The sequence below is a fragment of the Gorilla gorilla genome, chromosome 22, assembly GCF_029281585.2.
Source record: "Gorilla gorilla gorilla isolate KB3781 chromosome 22, NHGRI_mGorGor1-v2.1_pri, whole genome shotgun sequence".
NCBI classification, from domain to species: Eukaryota; Metazoa; Chordata; class Mammalia; order Primates; family Hominidae; genus Gorilla; species Gorilla gorilla.
In genome coordinates, this window is record NC_073246.2 from 56319540 (window position 1) to 56334080 (window position 14541).

Sequence of the window (14541 nt, forward strand, 5' to 3'; positions counted from 1 at the left end):
TAAATGTTCATACAGATGGCAGTGCAGATATTTCCATGTTCATACAGATGGCGGTGTAGATATTTCCATGTTCGTACAGATAGCGGTGTAGTTATTTCCATGTGTAAAGAGATAGCTGTGTAGATATTTCCATGTATAAGCAGATAGCTGTGTAGATATTTCCGTTTTCATGCAGATAGCGGTGTATATATTTACCTGTTTAAACAGTTAGTGGTGTAGATATTTCCATGTTCATAAAGATAGCGGTGTAGATATTTCCATGTTTATACAGATAGCGGTGAAGATGTATGCATGTTTTCACAGATATCGGTGTAGATATTTCCATGTTCATCCACATGGCTGTGTAGATATATCCATGTTCATACAGATGGCGGTGAAGATACTTCCATGTTCATACAGATAGCGGTGTAGATATTTCCATGTTCATACAGATAGCGGGGCTGATATTTCCATGTTTGTCCATGTAGCGGTGTAGATATTTCCATGTTTATACAGATAGCGGTGTAGATATTTCCATGTTTATACACATAGCGGTGTAGATATTTCCATGTTCATACAGATAGCGGTGTATGTATTTCCATGTTCATACAGATAGTGGTGTAGATATTTCCATTTTCATGCAGATAGCGGTGTATATAGTTCCCTGTTCAAACAGTTAGCGGTGTAGATATTTCCATGTTCATAAAGATAGCGGTGTAGATATTTCCATGTTTATAAAGATAGCGGTGAAGTTGTATGCATGTTTTCTCAGATAGCGTTGTAGATATTTCCACGTTCATCCAGATGGCTGTGTAGATATATCCATGTTCATACAGATGGCGGTGAAGATATTTCCATGTTCATACAGATAGCGGTGTAGATATCTCCATCTTAATACAGATGGCGGTGTAGATATTTATATGTTCATACAGATGGCGGTGCGGATATTTCCATGTTCATACGGATGGCGGTGAAGATATTTCCATGTTCATACAGATGGCGGTGTAGAAACTTCCATGTTCATACTGATAGCGGTGCTGATATTTCCATGTTTATACAGGTAGCGGTGTAGATATTTCCATGTTTATACAGATAGCAGTGTAGATATTTCCGTGTTTATACACTTAGCAGTGTAGATATTTCCATGTCTATACAGATAGCGGTGTAGATATTTCCATGTTTATGCAGATAGTGGTGTAGATATCTCCATCTTAATACAGATGGCGGTGTAGATATTTAAATGTTCATACAGATGGCAGTGCAGATATTTCCATGTTCATACAGATGGCGGTGTAGATATTTCCATGTTCGTACAGATAGCGGTGTAGTTATTTCCATGTGTAAAGAGATACCTGTGTAGATATTTCCATGTATAAGCAGATAGCTGTGTAGATATTTCCGTTTTCATGCAGATAGCGGTGTATATATTTACCTGTTAAAAGAGTTAGTGGTGTAGATATTTCCATGTTCATAAAGATAGCGGTGTAGATATTTCCATGTTTATACAGATAGCGGTGAAGATGTATGCATGTTTTCACAGATATCGGTGTAGATATTTCCATGTTCATCCACATGGCTGTGTAGATATATCCATGTTCATACAGATGGCGGTGAAGATACTTCCATGTTCATACAGATAGCGGTGTAGATATTTCCATGTTCATACAGATAGCGGTGTAGATATTGCCATGTTCATCCAGATGGCTGTGTAGATATATCCATGTTCATACAGATGGCGGTGAAGATATTTCCATGTTCATACAGATGGCGTTGTAGACATTTCCATGTTCATACAGATAGCCGTGTAGATATTGCCATGTTCATACCGATTGCGGTGCTGATACTTCCATGTTTATACAGGTAGCGGTGTACATATTTCCGTGTTTATACAGGTAACGGTGTAGATATTTCCATGTTCATACAGATAGCGGTGTATGTATTTCCATGTTCATGCAGATAGCGGTGTAGATATTTCCATGTTCATCCTGATGGCTGTGTAGATATTTCCATGTTCATACAGATAGCGGTGTAGATATTTCCATGTTCATGCAGATAGCAGTGTAGATATTTCCATGTTCATCCAGATGGCTGTGTAGATATATCCATGTTCATACAGATGGCGGTGAAGATATTTCCATGTTCATACAGATGGCGTTGTAGATATTTCCATGTTCATACAGATAGCCGTGTAGATATTGCCATTTTCATACCGATAGCGGTGCTGATACTTCCATGTTTATACAGGTAGCGGTGTACATATTTCCGTGTTTATACAGGTAACGGTGTAGATATTTCCATGTTCATACAGATAGCGGTCTAGATATTTCCATGTTTATACAGATAGCGGTGTAGATATCTCCTTCTTAATACAGATGGCGGTGTAGATATTTATATGTTCATGCAGATTGCGGTGCAGATATTTCCATGTTCATACAGATGGTGGTGTAGATATTTCCATGTTTATAGAGATAGCGGTGTAGTTATTTCCATGTGCAGAGAGATAGCTGTGTAGATATTTCCATGTATATGCAGATAGCTGTGTAGATATTTCCATTTTCATGCAGATAGCGGTGTAGATATTTCCATGTTCAAACAGATAGCGGTGTAGATATTTCCATGTTCATACAGATAGCGGTGTGGATATTTCCATGTTTATACAGATAGCGGTGAAGATGTATGCATGTTTACACAGATAGAGGTGTAGATATATCTATGTTCATACAGATAGCGGTGTAGATATTTCCATGTTCATCCAGACGGCTGTGTAGACATATCCATGTTCATAAAGATGGCGGTGAAGATATTTCCATGTTCATACAGATGGCTGTGTAGATATATCCATGTTCATACAGATGACGGTGAACATTTTTCCATGTTCATACAGATGGCGGTGAAGATATTTCCATCTTCATACAGATAGCGGTGCTGATATTTCCATGTTTATACAGGTTGCAGTGTAGATATTTCCATGTTTATGCAGATAGCGGTGTAGATATTTCCATGTTTATACACATAGCGGTGTAGATATTTCCATGTTTATACAGATAGCGGTGTAGATATCTCCATCTTAATACAGATGGCGGTGTAGATATTTATATGTTCATACAGATGTCGGTGCAGATATTTCCATGTTCATACAGATGGCGGTGAAGATATTTCCATGTTCATACAGATGGCGGTGTAGATACTTCCATGTTCATACTGATAGCGGTGCTGATATATCCATGTTTATACAGGTAGCGGTGTAGATATTTCCATGTTTATACAGATAGCGGTGTAGATATTTCCATGTTTATACACATAGCGGTGTAAATATTTCCATGTTTATACAGATAGCGGTGTAGATATCTCCATCTTAATACAGATGGCGGTGTAGGTATTTTATGTTTATTCAGATGGCGGTGCAGATATTTCCATGTTCATACAGATGGCGGTGTAGATATTTCCATGTTCATACAGATAGCGGTGTAGATATTTCCATATTCATCCCGATGTCTGTGTAGATATATCAATGTTCATAGAGATGGCGGTGAAGACATTTCCATGTTCATATAGATAGCGGTGTAGATATTTCCATGTTCATACAGATAGCCGTGTAGATATTGCCATGTTCATGCCGATAGCGGTGCTGATACTTTCATGTTTATACAGGTAGCGGTGAACATATTTCCGTGTTTATACAGATAGCGGTGTAGATATTTCCATGTTAATAAAGATAGCGGTGTAGGTATTTCCATGTTTATAGAGATAGCGGTGTAGTTATTTCCATGTGTAAAGAGATAGCTGTGTAGATATTTCCATTTATATGCAGATAGTTGTGTAGATATTTCCATTTTCATGCAGATAGCGGTGTAGATATTTCCATGTTCAAACAGATAGCGGTGTACATATTTCCATGTTCATACAGATAGCGGTGTAGATATTTCCATGTTTATACAGATAGCGGTGAAGATGTATGCATGTTTACACAGATAGTGGTGTAGAGATTTCCATGTTCATACAGATATCGGTGTAGATATTTCCATGTTCATAAAGATAGCGGTGTAGATAATTCCACATTTATACAGATAGCGGTGAAGTTGTATGCATGTTTACACAGATAGCGGTGTAGATATTTCCACGTTCATCCAGATGGCTGTGTAGATATATCCATGTTCATACAGATGGCGGTGAAGATATTTCCATGTTCATACAGATAGCGGTGTAGATATCTCCATCTTAATACAGATGGCGGTGTAGATATTTATATGTTCATACAGATGGCGGTGCAGATATTTCCATATTCATACGGATGGCGGTGAAGATATTTCCATGTTCATACAGATGGCGGTGTAGAAACTTCCATGTTCATACTGATAGCTGTGCTGATATTTCCATGTTTATACAGGTAGCGGTGTAGATATTTCCATGTTTATACAGATAGCAGTGTAGATATTTCCGTGTTTATACACATAGCGGTGTAGATATTTCCATGTCTATACAGATAGCGGTGTAGATATTTCCGTGTCTATACAGATAGCGGTGTAGATATTTCCATGTTTATGCAGATAGTGGTGTAGATATCTCCATCTTAATACAAATGGCGGTGTAGATATTTAAATATTCATACAGATGGCGGTGCAGATATTTCCATGTTCATACAGATGGCGGTGTAGATATTTCCATGTTCGTACAGATAGCGGTGAATTTATTTCCATGTGTAAAGCGATAGCTGTGTAGATATTTCTTGTATAAGCAGATAGCTGTGTAGATATTTCCGTTTTCATGCAGATAGCGGTGTATATATTTCCCTGTTCAAACAGTTAGCGGTGTAGATATTTCCATGTACATAAAGATAGCGGTGTAGATATTTCCATGTTTATACAGATAGCGGTGAAGATGTATGCATGTTTACACAGATAGCGGTGTAGATATTTCCATGTTTATCCACATGGCTGTGTAGATATATCCATGTTCATACAGAAGGCGGTGAAGATATTTCCATGTTCATACAGATAGCGGTGCACATATTTCCATGTTCATACAGATAGCGGTGTAGATATTTCCATGTTCATAAAGATAGCGGTGTATGTATTTCCATGTTCATACAGATAGCGGTGTAGATATTTCCATGTTCATCCTGATGGCTGTGTAGATATTTCCATGTTCATACAGATAGCGGTGTAGATATTTCCATGTTCATACAGATAGCGGTGTAGATATTTCCATGTTCATCCTGATGGCTGTGTAGATATATCCATGTTCATACAGATGGCGGTGAAGATATTTCCATGTTCATACAGATGGCGTTGTAGATATTTCCATGTTCATACAGATAGCCGTGTAAATATTGCCATGTTCATACCGATAGCGGTGCTGATACTTCCATGTTTATACAGTTAGCGGTGTACATATTTCCGTGTTTATACAGGTAGCGGTGTAGATATTTCCATGTTCATACAGATAGCGGTGTAGATATTTCCATGTTCAAACAGATAGCGGTGTAGATATTTCCATGTTCATACAGAAAGCGGTGTAGATATTTCCATGTTTATACAGATAGCGGTGAATATGTATGCATGTTTACACAGATAGCGGTGTAGATATTTCCATGTTCATCCAGACGGCTGTTTAGACATATCCATGTTCATACAGATGGCGTTGAAGATATTTCCATGCTTATACAGAAGCTGTGTAGATATATCCATGTTGATACAGATGGCGGTGAAGATTTTTCCATGCTCATACAGATGGCGGTGTAGATATTTCCATGTTCATACAGATAGCGGTGCTGATATTTCCATGTTTAGAGTGATAGCGGTGTAGTTATTTCCATGTGCAAAGAGATAGCTGTGTAGATATTTCCATGTATATGGAGATAGCTGTGTAGATATTTCCATTTTCATGCAGATAGCGGTGTAGATAGTTCCATGTTCAAACAGATAGCGGTGTAGATATTTCCATGTTCATACAGATAGCGGTGTGGATATTTCCATTTTTATACAGATAGCGGTGAAGATGTATGCATGTTTACACAGATAGCGGTGTAGATATTTCCATGTTCATACAGATAGCGGTGTAGATATTTCCATGTTCATCCAGACGGCTGTGTAGACATATCCATGTTCATACAGATGGCGGTGAAGATATTTCCTTGTTCATACAGATGGCGGTGTAGATATTTATATGTTCATACAGATGGCGGTGCAGATATTTCCATGTTCATACAGATGGCGGTGAAGATATTTCCATGTTCATACAGATTGCGGTGTAGATACTTCCATGTTCATACTGATAGCGGTGCTGATATTTCCATGTTTATACAGGTAGCGGTGTATATATTTCCATGTTTATACATATAGCGGTGTAGATATTTCCATGTTTATACACATAGCGGTGTAGATATTTCCATGTTTATACAGATAGCGGTGTAGATATCTCCATCTTAATACAGATGGCGGTGTAGATATTTATATGTTCATTCAGATGGCGGTGGAGATATTTCCATGTTCATACAGATGGTGGTGTAGATATTTCCATGTTCATACAGATAGCGGTGAAGTTATTTCCATGTGTAAAGAGATAGCTGTTTAGATATTTCCATGTATGTGCAGATAGCTGTGTAGACATTTCCATTTTCATGCAGATAGCGGTGTATATATTTCCCTGTTCAAACAGTTAGCGGTGTAGATATTTGCATGTTCATAAAGATAGCAGTGTAGATATTTCCATGTTTATACAGAAAGAGGTGAAGATTTATGCATGTTTACACAGATAGCGGTGTAGATATTTCCATGTTCATCCAGATGTTTCTGTAGATATATCCATGTTCATACAGATAGCGGTGTAGATATTTCCATGTTCATACAGATAGCGGTGTAGTTATTTCCATGTTCATACAGATAGCGGTGTAGGTATTTCCATGTTCATACAGATAGCGGTGTAGATATTTCCATGTTCATCCAGATGGCTGTGTAGATATATCCATGTTCATACAGATAGCGGTGTAGATATTTCCATGTTCATCCAGATGGCTGTGTAGCTATTTCCATGTTCATACAGATAGTGGTGTAGATATTTCCATGTTCATACAGATAGCGGTGTAGATATTTCCATGTTCATAGAGATAGCCGTGTAGATATTGCCATGTTCATACCGATAGCGGTGCTGATACTTCCATGTTTATACAGGTAGCGGTGTACATATTTCCGTGTTTATACAGGTAGCGGTGTAGATATTTCCATGTTCATACAGATAGCGGTGTAGATATTTCCATGTTTATACAGATAGCGGTGTAGATATCTCATTCTTAATACAGATGGCGGTGTAGATATTTATATGTTCATACAGATGGCGGTGCAGATATTTCCATGTTCATACAGATAGCGGTGTAGATATTTCCATGTTTATACAGATAGCGGTGTAGATATTTCCATGTTTATACACATAGCGGTGTAGATAGTTCCATGTTTATACAGATAGCGGTGTAGATATCTCCATCTTAGTACAGATGGCGGTGTAGATATTTATATGTTCATACAGATGGCGGTGCAGATATTTCCATGTTCATACAGATGGCGGTGAAGATATTTCCATGTTCATACAGATGGCGGTGTAGATACTTCCATGTTCATACTGATAGCGGTGCTGATATTTCCATGTTTATACAGGTAGCGGTGTAGATATTTCCATGTTTATACAGATAGCGGTGTAGATATTTCTATGTATATACACATAGCGGTGTAGATATTTCCATGTTTATACAGATAGCGGTGAAGATGTATGCATGTTTACACAGATAGCGGTGTAGATATTTCCATGTTCATCCAGATGGCTGTGTAGATATATCCATGTTCATACAGATAGCGGTGTAGATATTTCCATGTTTATACAGATAGCGGTGTAGATATTTCCATGTATATACACATAGCGGTGTAGATATTTCCATGTTTATACAGATAGCGGTGTAGATATCTCCATCTTAATACAGATGGCGGTGTAAATATTTATATGTTCATTCAGATGGCCGTGCAGATATTTCCATGTTCATACAGATGGCGGTGTAGATATTTCCATGTTCATACAGATAGCGGTGTAGTTATTTCCATGTGTAAAGAGATAGCTGTGTAGATATTTCCTTGTATATGCAGATAGCTGTGTAGACATTTCCATTTTCATGCAGATAGCGGTGTATATATTTCCCTGTTCAAACAGTTAGTGGTGTAGATATTTCCATGTTCATAAAGATAGCAGTGTAGATATTTCCATGTTTATACAGATAGCGGTGAAGATGTATGCATGTTTACACAGATAGCGGTGTAGATATTTCCATGTTCATCCAGATGGCTGCGTAGATATATCCATGTTCATACAGATAGCGGTGTATGTATTTCCATGTTCATACAGATAGCGGTGTAGATATTTCCATGTTCATACAGACAGCGGTGTATGTATTTCCATGTTCATACAGATAGCGGTGTAGATATTTCCATGTTCATCCAGATGGCGGTGTAGATATTTCCATGTTCATACAGATAGTGGTGTAGATATTTCCATGTTCATACAGATAGCGGTGTAGATATTTCCATGTTCATACAGATAGCCGTGTAGATATTGCCATGTTCATACCGATTGCTGTGCTGATACTTCCATGTTTATACAGGTAGCGGTGTACATATTTCCGTGTTTATACAGGTAGCGGTGTAGATATTTCCATGTTCATACAGATAGCGGTGTAGATATTTCCATGTTTATACAGATAGCGGTGTTGATATCTCCTTCTTAATACAGTTGGCGGTGTAGATATTTATATGTTCATACAGATGGCGGTGCAGATATTTCCATGTTCATACAGATGGTGGTGTAGATATTTCCATGTTTATAGAGATAGCGGTGTAGATATTTCCATGTGCAAAGAGATAGCTGCGTAGATATTTCCATGTCTATACAGATAGCTGTGTAGATATTTCCATTTCCATGCAGATAGCGGTGTAGATATTTCCATGCTCAAACAGATAGCGGTGTAGGTATTTCCATGTTCATACAGATAGCGGTGTGGATATTTCCATGTTTATACAGATAGCGGTGAAGATGTATGCATGTTTACACAGATAGCGGTGTAGATATTTCCATGTTCGTACAGATAGCGGTGTAGATATTTCCATGTTCATCCAGACGGCTGTGTAGACATATCCATGTTCATACAGATGGCGGTGAAGATATTTCCATGCTTATACAGAAGCTGTGTAGATATATCCATGTTGATACAGATGGCGGTGAAGATTTTTCCATGTTCATACAGATGGCGGTGTAGATATTTCCATGTCCATACAGATAGCGGTGCTGATATTTCCATGTTTATACAGGTAGCAGTGTCGATATTTCCATGTTTATACAGATAGTTGTGTAGATATTTCCATGTTTATACATATAGCAGTGAAGATATTTCCATGTTTATACAGATAGCGGTGTAGATATCTCCATCTTAATACAGATGGCGGTGTAGATATTTATATGTTCATACAGATGGCGGTGCAGATATTTCCATGTTCATACAGATGGCGGTGAAGATATTTCCATGTTCATACAGATGGCGGTGTAGATACTTCCATGTTCATACTGATAGCGGTGCTGATATTTCCATGTTTATACAGGTAGCGGTGTAGATATTTCCATGTTTATACAGATAGCGGTGTAGATATTTCCATGTTTATACACATAGCGGTGTTGATATTTCCTTGTTTATACACATAGCAGTGTAGATATCTCCATCTTAATACAGATGGCGGTGTAGATATTTATATGTTCATTCAGATGGCGGTGCAGATATTTCCATGTTCATACAGATGGCGGTGTAGATATTTCCATGTTCATACAGATAGCGGTGTAGTTATTTCCATGTGTAAAGAGATAGCTGTGTAGATATTTCCATGTATATGCAGATAGCTGTGTGGACATTTCCATTTTCATGCAGATAGAGGTGTATATATTTCCCTGTTCAAACAGTTAGTGGTGTAGATATTTCCATGTTCATAAAGATAGCAGTGTAGATATTTCCATGTTTATACAGATAGCGGTGAAGATGTATGCATGTTTACACAGATAGCGGTGTAGATATTTCCATGTTCATCCATATGGCTGTGTAGATATATCCATGTTCATACAGATAGTGGTGTAGATATTTCCATGTTCATACAGATAGCGGTGCAGATATTTCCATGTTCATCCAGATGGCTGTGTAGATATATCCATGTTCATACAGATGGCGGTGAAGATATTTCCATGTTCATACAGATAGCGGTGTAGATATTTCCATGTTCATACAGATAGCGGTGTAGATATTTCCATGTTCATACAGATGGCGGTGTAGATACTTCCATGTTCATACTGATAGAGGTGCTGATATTTCCATGTTTATACAGGTAGCGGTGTAGATATTTCCATGTTTATACAGATAGCGATGCAGATATTTCCATGTATATACACATAGCGGTGTAGATATTTCCATGTTTATACAGATAGCGGTGAAGATGTATGCATGTTTACACAGATAGCGGTGTAGATATTTCCATGTTCATCCAGATGGCTGTGTAGATATATCCATGTTCATACAGATAGCGGTGTAGATATTTCCATGTTTATACAGAAAGCGGTGTAGATATTTCCATGTATATACATATAGCGGTGTAGATATTTCCATGTTTATACAGATAGCGGTGTAGATATCTCCATCTTAATACAGTTGGCGGTGTACATATTTATATGTTCATTCAGATGGCGGTGCAGATATTTCCATGTTCATACAGATGGCGGTGTAGATATTTCCATGTTCATACAGATAGCGGTGTAGTTATTTCCATGTGTAAAGAGATAGCTGTGTAGATATTTCCATGTATATGCAGATAGCTGTGTGGACTTTTCCATTTTCATGCAGATAGCGGTGTATATATTTCCCTGTTCAAACAGTTAGCGGTGTAGATATTTCCATGTTCATAAAGATAGCAGTGTAGATATTTCCATGTTTATACAGATAGCGGTGAAGATGTATGCATGTTTACACAGATAGAGGTGTAGATATTTCCATGTTCATCCAGATGGCTGCGTAGATATATCCAAGTTCATACAGATAGCGGTGTAGATATTTCCATGTTCATACAGATAGCGGTGTAGATATTTCCATGTTCATACTGATAGCGGTGTATGTATTTCCATGTTCATACAGATAGCAGTGTAGATATTTCCATGTTCATCCAGATGGCTGTGTAGATATATCCATGTTCATACAGATAGCGGTGTAGATATTTCCATGTTCATCCAGATGGCTGTGTAGCTATTTCCATGTTCATACAGATAGTGGTGTAGATATTTCCATGTTCATACAGATAGCGGTGTAGATATTTCCATGTTCATACAGGTAGCCGTGTAGATATTGCCATGTTCATACCGATAGCGGTGCTGATACTTCCATGTTTATACAGGTAGCGGTGTACATATTTCCGTGTTTATACAGGTAGCGGTGTAGATATTTCCATGTTCATACAGATAGCGGTGTAGATATTTCCATGTTTATACAGATAGCGGTGTAGATATCTCCTGCTTAATACAGATGGCGGTGTAGATATTTATATGTTCATACAGATGGCAGTGCAGATATTTCCATGTTCATACAGATGGTGGTGTAGATATTTCCATGTTTATACAGATAGCGGTGTAGTTATTTCCATGTGCAAATAGATAGCTGCGTAGATATTTCCATGTCTATACAGATAGCTGTGTAGATATTTCCATTTCCATGCAGATAGCGGTGTAGATATTTCCATGTTCAAACAGATAGCGGTGTAGGTATTTCCATGTTCATACAGATAGCGGTGTGGATATTTCCATGTTTATACAGATAGCGGTGAAGATGTATGCATGTTTACACAGATAGCGGTGTAGATATTTCCATGTTCGTACAGATAGCGGTGTAGATATTTCCTTGTTCATCCAGACGGCTGTGTAGACATATCCATGTTCATACAGATGGCGGTGAAGATATTTCCATGCTTATACAGAAGCTGTGTAGATATATCCATGTTGATACAGATGGCGGTGAAGATTTTTCCATGTTCATACAGATGGCGGTGTAGATATTTCCATGTCCATACAGATAGCGGTGCTGATATTTCCATGTTTATACAGGTAGCAGTGTCGATATTTCCATGTTTATACAGATAGTGGTGTAGATATTTCCATGTTTATACACATAGAGGTGTAGATATTTCCATGTTTATACAGATAGCGGTGTAGATATCTCCATCTTAATACAGATGGCGGTGTAGATATTTATATGTTCATACAGATGGCGGTGCAGATATTTCCATGTTCATACAGATGGCGGTGAAGATATTTCCATGTTCATACAGATGGCGGTGTAGATACTTCCATGTTCATACTGATAGCGGTGCTGATATTTCCATGTTTATACAGGTAGCGGTGTAGATATTTCCATGTTTATACAGATAGCGGTGTAGATATTTCCATGTTTATACACATAGCGGTGTAGATATTTCCTTGTTTATACACATAGCAGTGTAGATATCTCCATCTTAATACAGATGGAGGTGTAGATATTTATATGTTCATACAGATGTCGGTGCAGATATTTCCATGTTCATACAGATGGCGGTGTAGATATTTCCATGTTCATACAGATAGCGGTGTAGTTATTTCCATGTGTAAAGAGATGGCTGTGTAGATATTCCCATGTATATGCAGATAGCTGTGTAGATATTTCCATTTTCAAGCAGATAGTGGTGTATATACTTCCCTGTTCAAACAGATAGCGGTGTAGATATTTCCATGTTCATACAGATAGTGGTGTAGATATTTCCATGTTCATACAGATAGCGGTGTACCTATTTCCATGTTCATACAGATAGCGGTGTAGATATTTCCATGTTCATCCAGATGTCTGTGTAGATATTTCCATGTTCATACAGATGGCGGTGAAGATATTTCCATGTTCATACAGATAGCGGTGTAGATATTTCCATGTTTATACTGATAGCGGTGTAGATATTTCCATGTTCATACGGATAGCAGTGTAGCTATTTCCATGTTCATACAGATAGCGGTGTAGATATTTCCATGTTCATCCAGATGGCTGTGTAGATATATCCATGTTCATACAGATGGCGGTGAAGATATTTCCATGTTCATACAGATAGCGTTGTAGATATTTCCATGTTCATACAAATAGTGGTGTAGATATTTCCATGTTCATACAGATAGCGGTGTAGCTATTTCCATGTTCATACAGATAGCGGTGTAGATATTTCCTTGTTCATCCAGATGGCTGTGTAGCTATTTACATGTTCATACAGATAGCGGTGCTGATATTTCCATGTTTATACAGGTAGCAGTGTAGATATTTCCTTGTTTATACAGAAAGCGGCATAGATATTTCCATGTTTATACAGATAGCGGTGTAGATATTTCCAAGTTTATACAGATAGCGGTGTAGATATCTCCATCTTAATACAGATGGCGGTGTAGATATTTTTATGTTCATACAGATGTCGGTGCAGATATTTCCATGTTCATACAGATGGCGGTATAGATATTTCCATGATTATAGAGATAGCAGTGTAGTTATTTCCATGTGTAAAGAGATAGCTTTGTAGATATTTCCATGTATATGCAGATAGCTGTGTAGATATTTCCATTTTCATGCAGATAGCGGTGAAGATGTATACATGTTTACACAGATAGCGGTGTAGATATTTCCATGTTCATACTGATAGCGGTGTAGATATTTCCATGTTCATACAGATGGCTGTGTAGATATATCTATGTTCTTACAGATGGCGGAGAAGATATTTCCATGTTCATACAGATAGCGGTGTAGATATTTCCATGTTCATACAGATAGCGGTGTAGATATTTCCATGTTCATACAGATAGCGGTGTAGATATTTCCATGTTCATACAGATAGCAGTGTAGATATTTCCATGTTCATCCAGATGGCTGTGTAGATATATCCATGTTCATACAGATGGCGGTGAAGATATTTCCATGTTCATACAGATAGCGGTGCATATATTTCCATGTTCATTCAGATAGCCGTGTAGATATTGCCATGTTTATACGGATAGCGGTGCTGATACTTCCATGTTTATACAGGTAGCGGTGTACATATTTCCATGTTTATACAGATAGCGGTGTAGATATTTCCATGTTCATACAGATAGCGGTGTAGATAATTCCATGTTCATAAAGATAGCGGTGTAGATATTTACATGTTCATACAGATAGCGGTGCTGATATTTCCATGTTTATACAGGTAGCGGTGTAGACATTTCCATGTTTATACAGATAGTGGTGTAGATATTTCCATGTTTATACAGATAGCGGTGTAGTTATTTCCAAGTTTATACAGATAGCGGTGTAGATATCTCCATCTTAATACAGATGGCGGTGTAGATATTTATATGTTCATACAGATGGCGGTGCAGATATTTCCATGTTCATACAGATGGCGGTGTAGATATTTCCATGTTTATAGAGATAGCGGTGTAGTTATTTCCATGTGTAAAGAGATA